We start from the raw sequence: 10,132 nt of genomic DNA, 5'->3' as shown, positions 1-10,132 counted from the left end.
CGAAAGGGAATTTCAGTTCTAAAAATAGACCTCTCGTTTATGGAAAGAATCAAGAGGGGATTTTGGTTTTGGTTCTAACTGTAGATATGTTTGACCAAGCAGGAGTTAAGACAATTCTGCCTTTTTATAGGCTTGATTGTTCAAATTGGGTGGAGGCCTTTTTATTTATTAAAGGGGGATCTTGGTTTTGTAAGTGGACCTCTTATTCATGGAAGGAATCAAGAAGGGATTTTGACATGGGCCCTAACTGTAGAAAGGTTTGACCAAGTGGGAGTTGATACAATTCTACCTTTTATAGGCTTGATTGTTCAAATTGGGTGGAGGACTTTTTATTTATTGAAAGGGGTCTCGGTTTTATAAGTGGACCTCTCAATTATGGAAGGAATCGAGAAGGGATTTCGGTATTGGTCCTAACTGTAGAAAGGTTTGACCAAGAAATAGTAAGAGTAGAGGTATAAGTAATAGTAAGAATGTCGATTTGTACAAAACACTCATTAGGAATTTTCAATGTCAAGTGATAAGATCTTAACACGAAGGGGGTTTAATGATTGCTATGGATTAACAGATTAAAATTTTGAATGTCGTGTTAGGACTTTAACAGTGGGAGTGTCAAAGGTTAGACACAATAGGAGTTTAAAAGATTTTAACCCATGAGGAGTTTTAGTGGACCCACCGCCAACTGATTTGCTCAGTGAGGGATTTTGAGGTGGGAGTTATGAACCATCAAGCATTCCACAACTAAACCGTTGGAGTTTTGTGAGAAAAGATTGACCAAATAAGTCATTGAATCTCATCTCGACGAACGAGTGCTCAGAAAATCACAGTGGGAGGATTTTACTCATCTTGGAAAAGATTGAATAGCCATAGTGGAAGGTTCTTAATCATATTTATAATAATTAAGAATGAATTATTTAGATGATTATTTCTATCTGGAATAATCAATCGCTCCCGGGTAATCCTTAAAAATACACTGTACAGTATTCTCTAGGAACGTCCCATTTAATAGGTTATCCCGAACATACTAGGGATAATACTTTTTCAGGCGGTATGCACCATTTGAATAGACTGTCTCTATTACAAACAACCCATTTATTAGCATCATGAGCTTGTTACCTTCTTGAGTGATTAGACGGTATGTACCGTTTGAACAGACTGTCTCTATTACAAATGGCCCTTCCCATTTTGGTTAAAATTTTTCTTTCTTCTTAGAATTAAGTATCATTGGTCGTCAGATGGTAAGAACCAAGTCTCCTTCCTTGAAGCTTCATTATCGGACTTTCTCGTCAAAGGCCCTGGAAATTCTGGCTTGGTAGAACTCAACTTGTTGTTGAGCTTCTAAACATTTTTCGTCTAACATCTCGAGTTCTTCGAGACGTTTCTGATGTTGTTCTTCCGTCGTCATACTCGTTGCGAGGGTGATACAAAGGAAAGGAGTTTAGATTTCTAATGGGAGGACGACTTCACACTCATATATTAGGATATATGGAGTTTCTCCAGTAGACATGCGGATGGTGGTGCGATAGGCCCAAAGAGATTCACCAAGTTTATCATCCCAGTCTCAATTATTGGTTCTCACAAACTTTGATAAAATCTTTATGATAGTCTTGTTGAAGGCTTCAACCAACCCATATACGGTGGGATTATATGCCATCGATGAAACATCTTAAATTCTGAATTTTCTGCAGAATTTGATTAAGGCGTTACTGACAAACTGAGGGTCGTTGTTATATACAATTCATCTCAGAACATCGTATCGGTAGATAATATAGTGTTTAATAAATTTAATAACATCACTTGTTTTTACTTCTTTAAGTGGAATTGCTTCGGCCTACTTGGAGAAATAGTCGGTGATTGCTAAAATGAAGCGGTCACCTTTGGTAGATGGAGGAAAAATAGGACCAACGACGTCCATTCCCCATGTCTCGAACGGCCATAATGTAGCCAAAGAGTGTAAATGCTCCGGAGGTTGGTGCATATAATTTGCATGTATTTGACACGTGAAACACCATCGGGCGTAGTCAACTGCGTTCTTGACTATGGTTGGCCAATAATATCTCATTCTTCTGAGTCGATCACAGAGTTTGGGACCGGGTTGGTGCGCACCGTATATTCCATCGTGCACTTCTTTGAGTGTCTCTTCCGCCTTTTTGTTTGAAAGACACCATAGTAGCAAACCGTCGTATGCACGACGATACAACATCTGAGTCATTGTGTTGTAATAGAATCTCGATGCTCTTCATTGGACTGAGCTCTTTCCTTTATATCTTTTGATAAAATACCATGTAAGACATAATCAATAATGGAGATAGGCGATTTTCATATATTATATGTTAAATTCCGCCTTCCGGATTGGAAGATATCGTCGTTTCTTTGCGGCCAACTATCTTGAATACATTTTTTTTCATATTTGATTTTTTTTTCTCCGGCTTCTACAGGCTACTCGGCTTGATTCTGGGTTTGGGCTTTTTGACTCTTGCTTGTGTTCTTCATTTAATTCATGTGTTTTTGTTGAGATAAGAGATCTTGGGCTTTATTCTTCATTAACCTGCAATTAAAGATAAAAACAATTATTAATAACATATTTATTCATATAAAATAGATAATGAGGGTATAAAATTGTAATAAAATATGATTATCATCGCCTCACCCACGGACTCGCACGTCAGCGTCGATTCGTTCGATGAAACCCTGAGGCAAGATCCCCAGCCTCGATTGTTATTTATTTTAATTTTTAGATCTATTGTAAAGTAATTATGTGCAATATCCCTCTTTCTTAAATCTGAATTTTAGATCCATTATAAATTATATGCATATATTTGAATGTATTATGATTAGTTATAGCATGTATATTGTGATAATCTGCATGCGTTTGTTGATGAATAATAGTAAATAATAATAATATGATAAATAGTATTTTTAGAATAATTATAAATAATTTAAAGAAAATTATTTTGAAAATGAATTATTTTAGATTAAATATTATGAGAAATAATTTAAAATGAATTATTTTAGAAAAAGATTATTTTTACGTAGGCGTTGTTTATGATTTATAATTCTTAGATTTAATTATCTGATATGCCATGATATTATTATACATGATCAGTTGCATTTATTATTTCCTTATTGATTGAGAACCATTAGTAGTTCATGACTTTGTGGCTTGCGCATCATGAACAAGACTTAGTGACATGTGTGTGTGCGTTAACTAAATCTAGGAGGTGGACCAGAGATCTATTATAAGCCATGTTTGTTGACTTAGAAAAGCAAGAAGAGTTGGGTAGGAAAGTCTTTGTTCATGTGATCAGATATGGTTGTTAATATATCTTTCATGCTCGCACCAGTGGATCGGTGTCGCCATAGGGGTTGGTTTGTTGGGTCAAAGTGGATCAGTGTCGCTACTTTGGTTCGTGAATTTATTTCTTCACCCGAGTCGACTTGAGTTCGGACCAGACCGGAATCGGATTGCTTATAGTCCTTTGGCCGTATGTGTAGCGGGATTGGATGCACGTAGGGGATTTGTGAAAAGTCGGTTATCCGATGATATGAACGTTGACTCTATGTGAGATGTGTGTTAGTAAACTGTTATAGGATGGCTAGCTGTATGACCTCGTTACCGATTGATTTTAGATTCTTCTGTTTATTATAGGGGTGGTTTGCATTTAAATTGTTAGAATTCCAATACCAAGTTTCCATTATTATTATTATTATTATTCTTGAATTGGTCATTCGATCGTTTCTATCTTCCTGTGTGGGGTCTTGCTATGTATCATGCATGCTGACGTACACCTGTTTTCTCTGGTGTACGTTAGATTTAGAGGACGGACATGTTTAGTATGATGATGCAGTAGAGCCGGAGTATGCACAACCAGAGTGTCTTCCAGATGGAACAGGAGAACAAACTGAAGCTTAGCCATTTCTTTTCTGTAGTTATTGATGGACACTAGATTACTTATGTAGTACTTTCTCTTTTAGTCTTTCGAGGGATTTAGTTATTTTTATAGTACTTCCTTCTTATTTCTGTTGGACTATGTATTTTCATATTTTTAGTTGGACTGTTTTGTAATAAGGGCATGTTTGACCCATATTTTTTTGTCTCGGGTGATATTCTATTTATGATATGACTCTTTTCTATTCTGAGTTGTTTATTATATTCTTGCTAATTGTGATCGGGGACCTATGACTTTGTATTTTATATTGCTTGACGCTTAGCGTATTAGGTTGAGAAGAAATGATCTATTATTTATTCTCCTTAATTTAATACGTCACGGGCTTGTTCATATTCCGATTTCCTGGTATTTTAGGAAGCGGGGCGTGACAACATCTCGCAATCGGATGACGGTAGAAGTTCTTAGTGGAGATGAAGAGGAAGAAAATACAATGCCCTCACTCATAGAAAGAGATCTCAATCTTCAACTCAGGCTCAAGCTCAGGCTTCTCCAAGAGCCGAATTGCACACTAAATACCGCCATGAGAGATCTGATACTCTGGGAGAAATGCGTCACCAAAAAGGGCTAAAATGGTCGTACATCGACGGCGCACTCTTGTACCAGCAATGGAAGAAGTACCAGCCCACAATATTCCTATTGAGGAAGGAGGTAATATTTCGTCTTTATTTTCATTTCGCTATCTCCTTTTTTAAGATCTGAACTTATTCCATATTTGGTTTTCATAGGGGATCAAGAAGAAGGAGAAATTCAAGTCGGCATCACTTCTCTCGGACTTATGGAAACCGAGGAGTCCAGCTTCGTCCAACAAATGCACGATGCAATGGATGACGAACCTGCTGGCGTTCAAATGACCTCCTCTACTAAAATCATTCCACCAACTCCCAGTGCAGATACAGGTATTTCCCTATTCGGAGGGCAATTCCGAGAGATGAGTGAGTTGTGGGTGTGTGTGTGTGTGTGTGTGTGTATCATAATTCAGCCTATTTTATAGATGTCGCGATGAATGAACCAGCGTAAGGGGAGTCCACTCATGCTACTGAGGTTGAGGATTTCAAGTGTGTGTGTGTGTGTGTGTGTGTGTGTGTGTGTGTGTGTGTGTGTGTGTGTGTGTGTGTGTGTGTATCATAATTCAGCCTATTTTATAGATGTCGCGATGAATGAACCAGCGTAAGGGGAGTCCACTCATGCTACTGAGGTTGAGGATTTCAATGAACACAATCTCGATCTTGACCTTTCAGAAGATGACCATCAGTATATCTCCGATTTATTATCGGGAAAAACTTCTGGTGCGGCTACAGGACCAACTGCTGGAGTTTCAGTATATCTCCGATTTATTATCGGGAAAAACTTCTGGTGCGGCTACAGGACCAACTGCTGGAGTTGGTTCAATTGAAGCCAGTTCTTCTACAGGTATGGATTTTATTCTATTATCTCCATTATCTCTTTGTCAGTTAACTTTAAATAATTACATGAGATTTTTAATCATAGGACTAGTTACTGAAACCAATACAACTACCATTATCGGGATGTTTAATCAGCCTAAGGGTCTTGGTTTCTTGCTGTTAGCAGGAACCTAGACCGATGCTCAATCATCGATTCTTGAATCTCAACCTCTCATCCCTTCAGACTCGAGGATGAGAGAAGTTACCGCCATCGTCGAGGCTAGTCCTGCTACGATAATTGTGAGACCAACTAAAGAAGTTAGTACATTGACGGTTGTTGTATCCGAAACGCCTCCATCCGTTCATGAAGTTGAAAGGGTGGGGACAAGCGTGGAACATCAAACCGATAAAGCCTCGCCCAGAGTTGGTGAGTTTTATTAGTCACTTGCTCTAAAATTCTGATTAATACTCCAGAATGCTTATTCCCTCTCTCTTTTATTTGCAGAACCTTCATCCCATCAATCCTAAATTATTGTAGATTCAGATCCAAAGCCGATGGAGGTTCCGGCTACCCAGTCAACTGATGTAGCATGTATATCAACGGTTGCTATTCCTGAGAAAGCCCCAGTTGCTCAAGAAGTCGAATTAATATCATCGGGGCAAGAAAGCCACGCTGAATGCTCTTCTATTAGACTTGGTATATTTCCGTTCACTATTGCTTTTAGATTCTAAGTCTCAAATATTTAACCAACTGTTCTTTTGAGTACTTATTTTCTTTTCTCCCCTTGCAGTGCCTCCTTCATCATTACTTGAGCCCATCCAAGCCTTGATATATGATGAGGATCCGGACAAAGGTGTTATCATCTTGGATGTCCAGAGTTTCGTCTACTTACTAAACCTCATGATCGATCGAATTCTTCATAAAGGATCCTCTTTTGACAGCTTTAGGAGATCACTCGATCGACACGTGTCGGGAATTAGAGACGAGGGATATTCTGAGCTGGCTGATTCCATTGAAGCCTATTTGGTTCAACTGAAACAGCAAATCGAATACTTGAAGGATTTTCAGAACAACGGTGTTTCTTCTTATGTAGTGGCTTGGATAGATCTTAGGCTACAGGCATGGCATGATTCACACAAATCAGCTAAACTTGAACTTTGAAAGTTAAGGAGTCGTGTGACCCAAATGAGATTGAGTATCACCAAGAAGGTGAAAGCTAAGGCTAATTTGCTTCAGTCTTTAGAATCATATAGAGCTGAGATAACCCGTTTAGAAAAGAATTTGCGGAAGCTAATGATGCTGAGGGCATTTTGGAGCTTGATTTGGCTAAGACGGAATGTGTTGAAACAAACCTATTCAAACAACTGGTGCTCCAAGATAAAAAGTTAACCAAAACAAAGCAAGAAGTCCTCAAGACTCAGAATACCAGTGAGGAATCTTTAAAAGATAGCCTAACAACTGAGTTTGAACAAGCTTATACTGAAGAGCTTTCAAGACTTGAAGAACAGATCCACGGTTATAAATTGTCTTTAACTTAAGAACATTTTCCTTGTATCGGAACTTCTTTTGTACCTTTTGAAGTTCTTTTCATGAATAAATTGAACTTTTTGCTCATTTGAAGTCTTATTATGATTACTCATTCTTGTTTGGAACAAATAAACATAATACTCATAGGATTTTTGGCAAACCCTCAGCCATCAACGGATTTGATGTGCCTTTACTAATTACCATTTGAGTTGGGCTAGCATGTAGATTGTCTAAATCCATTTTACATGTAACAGTATACTAAAAGAATAAAATATTTTAGATTTTGTACTACAATATTAAATATGTAGGCTACATGTGTTAGATGTAAGTTTATCTCTAATAAGGGACCGAGATAACATTCCCCATGCATAAAAGGTATGGATTCAGAGATTATTAACTTAATAATAATCACTAGCTATGATATTGAATATGTAGACTTTGTCGTTTCTACGGGAACGTACTATCCGACAACGTGTGTTAGACGCTGGCTTATCTCTAATAAGGGATCGAGATAACGTCCCCCATGCATAAAAGACATGGATTCAGAGATTATTAACTTAATAATAATCACTGGCTACGATATTGAATACGTAGGCTTTGTTGTTTTTTACGGGAACGTACTACTCGACAGCGTGTGTTAGACACAAACTTATCTCTAATAAGGGATCAAGATAACATCCCCTATGCATAAAAAAACATGGATTTTGGTGTTGAAAAATTATGTCTTTTCTTAGTGAAAAGACGAACCTGATACCGGAAAGGAAGAATTTTATATTCTATCTACTACTTGTCTTCTCTTAGGGCAAAGACGAACCCGTTGCCGGAGAGGAAGAATTTTATTTTCTTTCTCCTGCTGCAAGAGAAACTCAAAGTGGGATCTCCACTTCAAGAATCCTGAAGGTGAAACTAGGAGTGGGATCTCCACTCCCAGAATCGAAAAGATCCGGATAACCCTAACTTTTATAGGATTAGTTACCCAAATCTAAAGATGAATTTCTCATTTATCGAGATGAAATTCTGACTTCAGACCAAGCTATAGAAGGGTTTGACTGAAGAGGAATGAATGGAAGCCTTTTATTTATCGAAAGAGAATTCTGGTTCTGAAAATGGACCTCTCATTCATGGAAGAAATTGAGGTAAGATTTTGGCTTTGACCCTAACTATAAGAAGGATTGACCAAGTGTGAGTTGAGATAATTCTATCTTTTATAAGCTTGATTGTTCAAATTAGGTAGAGGCCTTTCGTTTATCAAAAGGGGATATCGGTTTTAAAAGCGGATCTCTCATTCATGGAAGGAATCGAGAGGGGATTTTGGCTTTGGCCTTAATTGTTTAAAGGTTTGACCAAAAGGGGGTTTGGAATGATCCTAACTGTTTAAAGGTTTGATCCTCAATTTGGTTAGAAACATTTCGTTTATCGAAAAGGAATTTCGGTTTCGTAAGTGGACCTCTCGTTCATGGAGGGAATCGAGAGGGGATTTTGGATTTGACCCTAACCGTTTACATGTTTGACCAAATGAGTAGTAGAAGTGGGGGTTCAGATTACAGTGAGAATGTCGATTTGTACAAAACACTCATTGGGGTTTTCGGTGGCAAGTGATAAAATCTTGACATGAAGGGGGTTTGATGATTACCATGGATCAGCAGATTAAAATTTTGAGTGTCGTGTCAGAACTTCAACAGTGGGAGTTCGAAGGATTTAACCATAAAGAATTTTGGTAGACCTACTGTCAATTTATTTGATCAGTGTGGGATTTTATGGTGGGGGCTGCGAATCATCAAGCATTTCACAACTAAACCATGAGACTTTCATGAGAAAAGATTGACCAAACGAGTCATTGAACCTCATCTCAACGAAAGAGTGCTCGAAAAGTCACAGTGGTAGGATTTTAATCATCTTGAAAATGATTAAGTAGCCACAATGAGAGGTTCTTAACCAAAAAATTTATTAAGCATGAATCATTCAGATGACTGATCTTCATCTTAAATAATCAGCTGATCTCGGGTTATCCTTAAGAATACACTGTACAATATTATCTAGGAACTTCCTATTTAAATAGGTTATCCCAAATATACTAGGGGTAATACTTTTTCAGAAACTTTCCATTTATTGGCATTATGAGCTTATCACCGTCTTGAGTGATCAGGCGATATGCATTATTTGAATAGACTGACTCTATTATAAATGGTCCTTTCCATTTGGGATGGAATTTGCTTTTTGTTGGAATTAAGTATCATTGATCGCTGGACGGCAGGAATCAAATCTCCTTCCTTGAAGCTTCGTTGTTGGACTTTCTTGTCAAAGGCCCTGGAAATTCTAGCTTGGTATAACTCAATTTGTTGTTGAGCTTCTAAGCGCTTTTCATCTAACATCTCAAGTTCTTCGAGATGTTTCTGATGTTGTTCTTCCGTCATCATACCCATGCAAAGGTGATGCAGAGAGAAGGAATTTGGATTTCTAACGGGGGGACGGCTTCATACATGTATACTAGGGAATACAGAGTTTCTTCGGTAAGCATGTGGATAGTGGTGCAATAGGCCCAAAGAGCTTCATCAAGTTTGTCATCCTGGTATCGCTTATTGGTTCTCACAAGCTTTGACAAAATCTTTATTATGGTCTTGTTAAAGACTTCAGTCAATCCATTCTCGGTGGGATTATATATTGTCGACGAAACATCTTGAATCCTAAATTTTCTGCAAAATTTGATGAAGGCGTTACTGACAAACTGAGGGTCGTTGTCATGTATAGTTCATCTCAGAACACCGTATCGGTAGATAATATGATGTTTGATGAATTTGACAACATCGCTTATCTTTACTTCTTTAAGTGGGATTGCTTCAGCCCACTTGGAGAAGTACTCGGTGATTGCTAAAATGAAGCGGTCTCCTTTGGCAGATGGTGAAAAAATAGGACCAACGATGTCCATTCCTCATGTCTCGAACGACCATGATGTAGCCGAAGGATACAAATGCTCCGGGGGTTGGTGCATATAATTTGCATGTATTTGACACACATGATACCGTCATGTATAGTCAATTGCATCCTTAACCATGGTTGGCTAATAATATCTCATTCTTCTGAGTCGGTCACAGAGTTTAGGATCGGGTTGGTGTGCACCATATGTTACGTCGTGCACTTCTTTGAGTGCCTCTTTCGCCTCTTTGGTTGAAAGACACTAGAGTAGCAGACCGTCGTATGCATGACGATACAGCGTTTGAGTCGCCGTGTTATATCAGAATCTCGATGCTCTTTGTCGGACCGAATCTCTTTCTTTT

This window comes from Asparagus officinalis, chromosome 7, assembly GCF_001876935.1.
Source record: "Asparagus officinalis chromosome 7, Aspof.V1, whole genome shotgun sequence".
NCBI classification, from domain to species: domain Eukaryota; kingdom Viridiplantae; phylum Streptophyta; class Magnoliopsida; order Asparagales; family Asparagaceae; genus Asparagus; species Asparagus officinalis.
Note: the sequence above shows the minus strand (reverse complement) of the source record.